This window comes from Lissotriton vulgaris, unplaced genomic scaffold (genome assembly GCF_964263255.1).
Source record: "Lissotriton vulgaris unplaced genomic scaffold, aLisVul1.2 SCAFFOLD_5795, whole genome shotgun sequence".
NCBI lineage: Eukaryota > Metazoa > Chordata > Amphibia > Caudata > Salamandridae > Lissotriton > Lissotriton vulgaris.
This window is the reverse complement of record NW_028244763.1, coordinates 66,133-74,706: the sequence shown is the minus strand read 5'-3', so window position 1 is coordinate 74,706 and position 8,574 is coordinate 66,133.

Here is an 8,574-nt window from a genome sequence, read left to right as displayed (position 1 = left end):
AGTCGTTCACATCCAGGCACTTCCAATTGCATGACTTATTTAACCCCTTCCACGCTCATGACGAGCTGGGCTCGTCATGGCGTAGCCTCCTCGCACGCTGATGACGAGCCCAGCTCGTCACGTAAAGTGCGGTTTTAAAAAACTCAGCACAGGAGCGGAATTGCGCTAGCGCGCATGCGGTTAACTAGAACCGCTGCAATGTTGCATGTATTTTCAAAGATACACCGGTGCCTGCTATAATTCCGACTTTTACCTTATTGATCAACAGTGGTTATTTATTTTCAAGCAATGAGAATTGCTATGAGTTATTAAACGACAAAGCTTACGCTGTAATAGTCACTCTGCATATGCTTCCCTGTAAGAATGTAGTTTATCCATCCCCGCATGGGAACCTTGATGTTTCCATCTGGCCGCGAATTCCGGCCTTGAATTCAAAGTTCAATCACAAGACATGAACAAGAGCCTTATTGTCACAAAAACAAGTTACCCTAGCATCTGTTCACAAACATATCTCCTTCACTTAGCTAACACTCGCAGAGAAGTGCATACCTTATTAAATAGTGACCTTCCTTTACAATTTGCTGAGGTGACTCCCATAATCTTTAACGCATCCTCCACTTCAGGGCTGGCCTATTTTTTTTATAACTACTAAGCAATGGTTTAGTGACTACTTTGCCAGAAATTATTTGAAGTCATTCTGCTACTCTTCACTCCATATTCTCCGACCTATTTTTGTGGACTTCCTGTTCTACTTCCAGTGGCTGCTGCTTTTGTGTTCCTATTTTGTTTATTACAAAATGGATGTCCGTCCTGTCTTCGCAAACGAGCCAGAGCACTTAGAACTGTTTCGCCACAGGATGATTGAGTACTATGGCATCCTGCCACTTGCGACTTTGAGTGCATCTTATGGATTATCATATCGATTTTCCTATTTCACCTGTCTGCAGCCTGTATTTCATTGCCTGAGCTGTGATTTCATGTGGGCCCTGGACTTATGTCTCTGCAACTTGGTATCTCCTGAAGTGAATTACAATCATCTCATGAATCCGTTAAATTGATCATGAACAGCTTTGTTCCGACGGAGGGATTATGGCCTTTGCAGCGATCCATGGAGTTCTGGGTCATTGGAATATATTCGCAGCGGCACAAGATTTTTTGGCACACAGCTACATAGAAAAGTCACCGAGTTGTCCTCTGATGGTACTAGAGGCTCCGGTAATTTAAGAGCATGTATGTTCTTTTCCTCTTTTCAATTGGATGGCTGACTTGTTTTCGAATGATAAGAGTGACTACCTTTTAGAAGCAAGCCATTGACGTCTACATTTTTTTTCCCTCCCTATCTTTCTCACGTTTTTTTGGACTTCTTTTTTTATATAAACAGACCTATTGGCTTTACTAACAGTGGACATTACAATTTCGTGGTGGTCAGATTTTCGTGCTTTATGTGGACTAAATTTTTTTTCCTCACCTACTCGATTTTGAACTAAATATTTCATTGAACTCTAATTTCAACAATTCAGTTGCTTATCTTATCTTATCTTATTTGAAACGTACTCGAAGCAAGGCAGGGTAATATATGGTTAAATGTGCCCTGATTAATGTGTAAAGTTAGAATGAGTTTTTTTATAAGTTTAAACGCCATTTTCCCTTTCTACTGCTTATTTGCACCTGACACACATTTGCTGCTTTACTTTTCTATCTACTGAAATATTTTTGATTCATACGAGAAAAATATGTTGTTACACTGATATTAGCCTTGCTTATCGAGCTGTATCTCACATCGAGTACTGAAACCTTCAAAAGATATCTCAATACAGTAGTTGTTTTCAACACTGATTTTCGATCGTCTCTACAGATAACATACATGCAGCTCCAGCCAACTTGTCGCTTTTGGCGCGTTTTTTATTTCCTTACATATAGCATAACACAAACTTGATAGTGCTTCGCATGCAGAGAGCTGATTGTTAATGAGGTGATGTCTAACCACCAGCATTTTCATATATGGTTGCTGAACTTAAAGTCAAAAGACACCTTCTTAGATTTAATATAATTTAATATACTTCCTCAGGAGGGTGTAGAATATGTTTTGTTAAATCCTATTCATTTTACATCATACTATGCTTGCACCGTTTGTGTTCTATGGACTAGTAACTATGCCAATTACTTTGTTTCTTATAATATCTTTACTCGTATTAGATAAGAAACTTCGCTTGAAAGCATTGCATTAGTGAATAAACATTTCAAATATACACGTTCCCTCTTTTAATCCATATTCTGATATGAAATTATTGTATACTGAAAGTGTATTCATGTGTTCCACGTAACCTCGGCTGTACTAAGTTCATGTTTTCTTTTGTCGACCTGAGTTACTCATACTGCAACCCACGGGCCTCTGACGGCCCGTCAAGCCTTTATTGCCAGGTCGCGGACCATGCAAACAATCGTACCTCTGGTAAAAAAATAATTTATTACTGTTACCAAGCACCGCTGCAGTTGCGCTTCACTCACACTGATAATCACTGCTCCCCCGCTTCTACAGAGCAGACGCTATGTCGTATTTCACTACTTATCACCCTTTCATCTCCACTATAACAAACACTTCTCCGCAAGCCACCAGAGAACAGAGTGGAAAATCAAACGAACTAAGAAGTGAAATACGACAAACTCTCTGCTCTGTGGAGCCGAGCGAGCGGTAATTGTGAAAGTAGACATTCACTAGCGCTTCAAAAAAGCATCTCAATTATATAAATAGTCTTTTGAAAACCTGCCAAGTACTTTGATGCGACTATCTGTGTGTGCCTGCAGAGCAAACTTCCTCAGCCCGGACTGAAGGCAGACACAGACACACACACACACACTAAGATAACACAGGGCAACGGAGACGGAAAGCAGGAGAGAGATAAAGATGGAGTCAGACGGCAGGAGGGAGAGAGATCTATGTATACTCCGTCTGCTACCTCAATGTATGAAGGCATTACTCCACGAACCTGTGTACAACCTCATGGTCACAAGTTTTCATTTTATTTTACTCGGCCCCCTCCCCCTCTCACCCCACCCCCACCAGTGCAGCCCGCGGCCACAAACCACACTGTAATTTTGTCATCTGACAGAAAGTTTATGAATACCTTAAGCATTAGCACTTTTTGACGACGGTATCACATGTAATCTACCATTTCTCTCTCTACCTCCATTATCTGGGTCTCTGCTAATACCATTTTTTGATTCCTCCCCGAAATTTTGTTCCAGTTCCGTCTCTGACTGACAGTGAATAAAAAGAACTAACAGTAAGGGATTACATAAGAACATGTCTGAAGACCATTCAGGTTAATGAAATGTATTAATCGAAATTTATAACTAATAATTGTAAACAAATAATGCATATAAAGAGTGATGAAATGAAATGGAAGAATACTTGAAAAAATACAAAACAGTGCCAAAGTCAAAAATGAGGTTACTCAGAGACTGTGAGGGAAATAAACAATTATAGTGACTAAACCACATTTTACGGTACATCACAAAAGAAACAGTTAGAGACTCACCTTTACCAATGCTTTATAAGATGTAGAACAGTGACAGTCACAAAACAGATATTCGTTTGACGGAACTCTTAATAATGCTTCTATCACTGCAACCAAAGATTAATGGCAGAGATTTCCTCTCAATACAGACTCATATATGTCTCTTCAACCAATCATATTTGTTCCCGCACAATTTTAAAATCAAATTAACTTTTCAGTTGGTTGTCCCTTTCAATATTTTCAAAGTCACATAAAGGTCACCCTTCACCCTCTGCCTTCTCTGGCTGTTACCATGGTAACACCTCATTCTGCACCTGGCTGAAGGCACAGGTCAAAAGTTCATATCTCAATGTTCTATATCAAAGCAAGAAGGCTGATTTCCCTCCACTTGCGCGCGGAAAGCTGATAGGCTCTCGGGTGTCTGTAAACATTCGAAACAGTCCGAAGCGGCCCCCATCTTGTGTCTCGGTAAGATCGAGACACAAGAGGTGGCAAAAACAAAGGGGGAAATGACCATAAGGGGGCAGAGTAGACCCCCCCTGACGCCCTAGGTTTGATGTGGGGGCTAAAAAAGGGCTCCGTGGGAGAAAAAATAAAAAAAAATGTTTTTCGATTTTCGCGGGGGGAGCGCCCGGTAAGCGCACCGGGGAGCGGACCGGAGAGCGTAGCATGGGGAAAACCCAGTTTATTCACTGTGTCATCTCTACGACCCTTTCTTGCGTCAATACGCCCCTTTTGCATACATTACACCTGATGTAGGTGTAATGTGGCGCAGGGGTTTACAAAGTGACGCATCTACCTAGATGTGTCACTTTGTAAATATAACTCAATAGGGTGCATGTTTTACACTGCTGATGCGTCACAAAAAGTGACGTACCGGTGGCGTAAAAGTACAAAGTGACGCATCTACCTACATGCGTCACTTTGTAAATATGACTCAATAAGGTGCATTTTTACAGCATTGGTGCGTCACAAAAAGTAACGTACCGGTGGCGTAAAATTGACGCATGACCGTATAAATGAGGCCTTCAGTCTTCTACTCATGCGTCATATTAAATATATGATGTATTATGTCGTAAGTACTTACAGATACGTCAGTATTTCAGACGTATCTGTAAGCGCAAAAGTGATGCATTGCTGGAGTGTGTCACAAAAATGATGCAACTCCAGCAATGCATCCTTTCACATGGGGCCAGGCCCATGTGAAAGGGCCTGCATCAGTCTTACGCCTGCTGTGAAACAGGCGCAAGATTTGGACGCAACAGCGTCATAAAAGTGATGCAGTGATATCTCATAGATTTCACTGCGTCACCTCTACGACCCTTTCTTGCGTCAATACGTCCCTTTTGCATACATTACACCTGACATAGGTATAATGTGGCACAGGGGTTTACAAAGTGACGCATCTACCTAGATGCGTCACTTTGTAAATATGACTCAATAAGGTGCATTTTTTAAAGCACTGGTGCGTCACAAAAAGTGACATACCGGTGGCGTAAAAGTGACGCATGGCCTCATAAATGAGGCCTTCAGTCTTCTACTCATGCTCATATTAAATATATGACGTATTATGTCGCAAGTACTTACAGATACGTCAGTATTTCAGATGTATCTGTAAGCGCAAAAGTGATGCATTGCTGGAGTGCGTCACAAAAATGATGCAACTCCAGCAATGCATCTTTTCTTACCCTTCCACACCCCTGTTCCTTTTCTACATTTTCTTTGAATATCTACATTCCCCATGTTCACTCTCCTCATCTGTAAGCGCAAAAGTGAGGCATTGCTGGAGTGCGTTACAAAAATGATGTAATTCCAGCAATGCATCCTTTCACATGGGGCTAGCCCATGTGAAAGGGCCTGCATCAGTCTTACGCCTGATGTGAAACAGGCGCAAGATTTCGACGCAACAGCGTCATAAAAGTGACGCAGAGATATCTCATAGATTTCACTGCGTCACCTCTACAACCCTTTCTGGCGTCAATACATCCCTTTTGAATACATTACACCTGACGCAGGTATAATGTGGCGCAGGGGTTTACAAAGTGACGCATCTACCTAGATGCGTCACTTTGTAAATATGACTCAAAAAGGTGCATTTTTACCAGCACTGGTGCGTCACAAAAAGTGACGTACCGGTGGCGTAAAAGTGACGCATGGGCTCATAAATAAGGCCTTCAGTCTTCTACTCATGCGTCATATTAAATATATGACGTATTATGTTGCAAGTACTTACAGATACATCAGTATTTCAGATGTATCTGTAAGCGCAAAAGTGATGCATTGCTGGAGTGCGTCACAAAAATGATGCAACTCCAGCAATGCATCTTTTCTTACCCTTCCACACCCCTGTTCCTTTTCTACATTTTCTTTGAATATCTACATTCCCCATGTTCACTCTCCTTCTCCTTACTTTCCTTCCCAACACTCACCTTCTTTCAGTCCCCCTACTTCACTTCCTTTCTCCTCTCATACCTTTCTGTTCTTTCTTACTCATTTTCCTTTCCTTTATCAATGCACTCCACTTCACTTACTCTTTTTCATTTTTTTAAGAATATAGCTCTTTGATGAGAATTGGAGGTAGTTCTGAAAAGAACTTTTTTTTTCTTCTTTTTTCTTTTTTTTAGAACAAAAACAAAAACAGGGAATGGAAACTGCTCAACAGGAGCAAAAAATAAATAAAAAATTAGGGCTGGGAACGGCAGCAATGGTTCTCCAATGATCGAACCATGAGCAGAACACTTTGCTCCTCAAAGCAAAGTAGCTGATCACAGTATCTGCATTTAAGGACGCCTTTGTTAAATGCAGGCTGAATGTTCGAAACCAGCTCTTGTGATCTCCCCCTCACCGATGTTGTTGGTCCTCCGGTTGATGTAGAGGCCCCATCACTGGGAACCTCTTGTGCCAGAGCCCTGACACTTTCCCGGGCAAAATTCTGGGGGTGCCTCCTCTCCACATGGCGAATCATTGTGGAGTTCCCAAAAGAATATTTTTTAGTGGGGTCACCCCATGACAGGACTGTGTGACAGATCCTGCACTCCACTTTTGGTCATCAGGTATGGGAAAAAAATTCCAAATGAAATGTTCTTTGACTTTTGGCTGAGGTGGCTCTTCATCGATGAATTCATTGGAGTCATCTTCACTGCTGGATGGTCTGGCAGCCATGATAATCCAAGATATCCAACAAAGAACCGAGAGCAAAAAGGCAGGTCTTTCAGTCACAAAAGTGAAAGAAGAAGTGAAGGAAATGGGTGGGGATTTCATTCTTTGTAAAAAAAACTGTTAGCAACCAATGAAAAGTGTTATTTTAAGGTCACATGACTTGACACGCTTATGCTGCGCGCACCGAAGCGCTTCCGGGGGCGCTAACGTGGCGCGAACGTAGGCGCTTCCGGGGGCGCATACGCGGCGCAAACGAAGGTGCTTCCGGGGGCGCTTACGCGGCGTGCCTAAGTGACGTTTTGATAGTTTCACGGAAATGCAAAATCATTTTCATTTCCTTATTCAAAAAAACTGCTTTTATATGTATGGTACTAAATGTCTTGCGTTATTATTTACTTTTCATTCATATTTTTTTTCACGAACGCAAGTAGCGCTCTGGGTGCGCTTTCCAGAGAGCTTACCGGTGCGCGCACTCTGAGCGCCCCAGGAAAAAATGATTAAAAAAATGTTTTTTTGAATGTTATTATAAAAAAGAAAAAAAATAATTAATACTTACAAAAAACAGCAAGTTTATAAAAAAAATCGAAGGTTAGAAACTCAATATAGAAAGGAATTAGCTTTTAAAAAACCTTTGAAATTCACTGAAAAAACCATAGGTTTCACACCAGTTATAGTTAGGAATTAGCATTTAAAAAACCTATGAAATTTACTGAAAAAACCATAGGTTTCACACCAGTCATAGTTAGGAATTAGCATTTAAAAAACCTATTAAATTCACTGAAAAAACCATAGGTTTCACACCAGTTATAGTTAGCGGGAAGTTTTACTGGCACAAAACCATTGAAATTCCCACGTTATAGTTAGTTGGACTCACTATAACTTGCGCGTGCAATGCACTGCTGATGACGTCACATATTACATCACTCATGACATGGTCAGTGACATCACTCATGACATCACTGATGAAACTATCTTTGTGACAGAGTGACAGACCTCCTTTCACTGTAATGTAACCCATGAAACACATATTGAAAAATAGAAATTAAAATTTTCAAAAAAATAGACATACCCATACCAGTTACAACAACCAATTCAATAATTCCACCATCTATATACACATCCACTCATTCACCAACAGTTCTATATAATCACTCATACATATACTCACTCATCATATGTAGTGATTCACCTATACAACCTGTTACACACCAACAGTCATCCAAAAGTTATTCTCACACATACTCACACATGCAAGTAAACTATTGAACATCCATTTATTTGCATATACAGCTATACACACACTACCACCTTACTTGTAAGGAAACTTACACATACTTACTCTCTTAAACAATCACTTATAGAATCACATAATTATTTAAACAGGAACTCTTTCAATATCTCACTCTCACATATACTCACGTATATACATCAATACTCACATACAGTAGATTAAAACATATGTAGTTACTGATAAATACACTAGTGAGACAGTCATTCACTCACTAACACACACATATACACACTCATCCACCCATACAGTCCTGCACATATGCTGTCTTCAAAACACATAGAAAGAGAGAGTTAGTCATTCATGCATCTATGTGATAAGTAATACCCCCACCAAACCATACAAACACTCATACTGATACTAAAAAAACACCTAATAACCCATACACCTACACATGTACCTACTCACCAACCCATGCAGCCACTTATACACAAAGTGAAACACTAATACATATATATAAATATTTAAACATTACTCACTAATGCATGTATTCACTAAGATACACTTTATAAGCCAGTTAACCAATCAATATTTTATAAAAAAACATCCATTTATGCACTTATTTAAACATTTATTCTTCCATCGACCTTTACAAATAGAAATATAAAA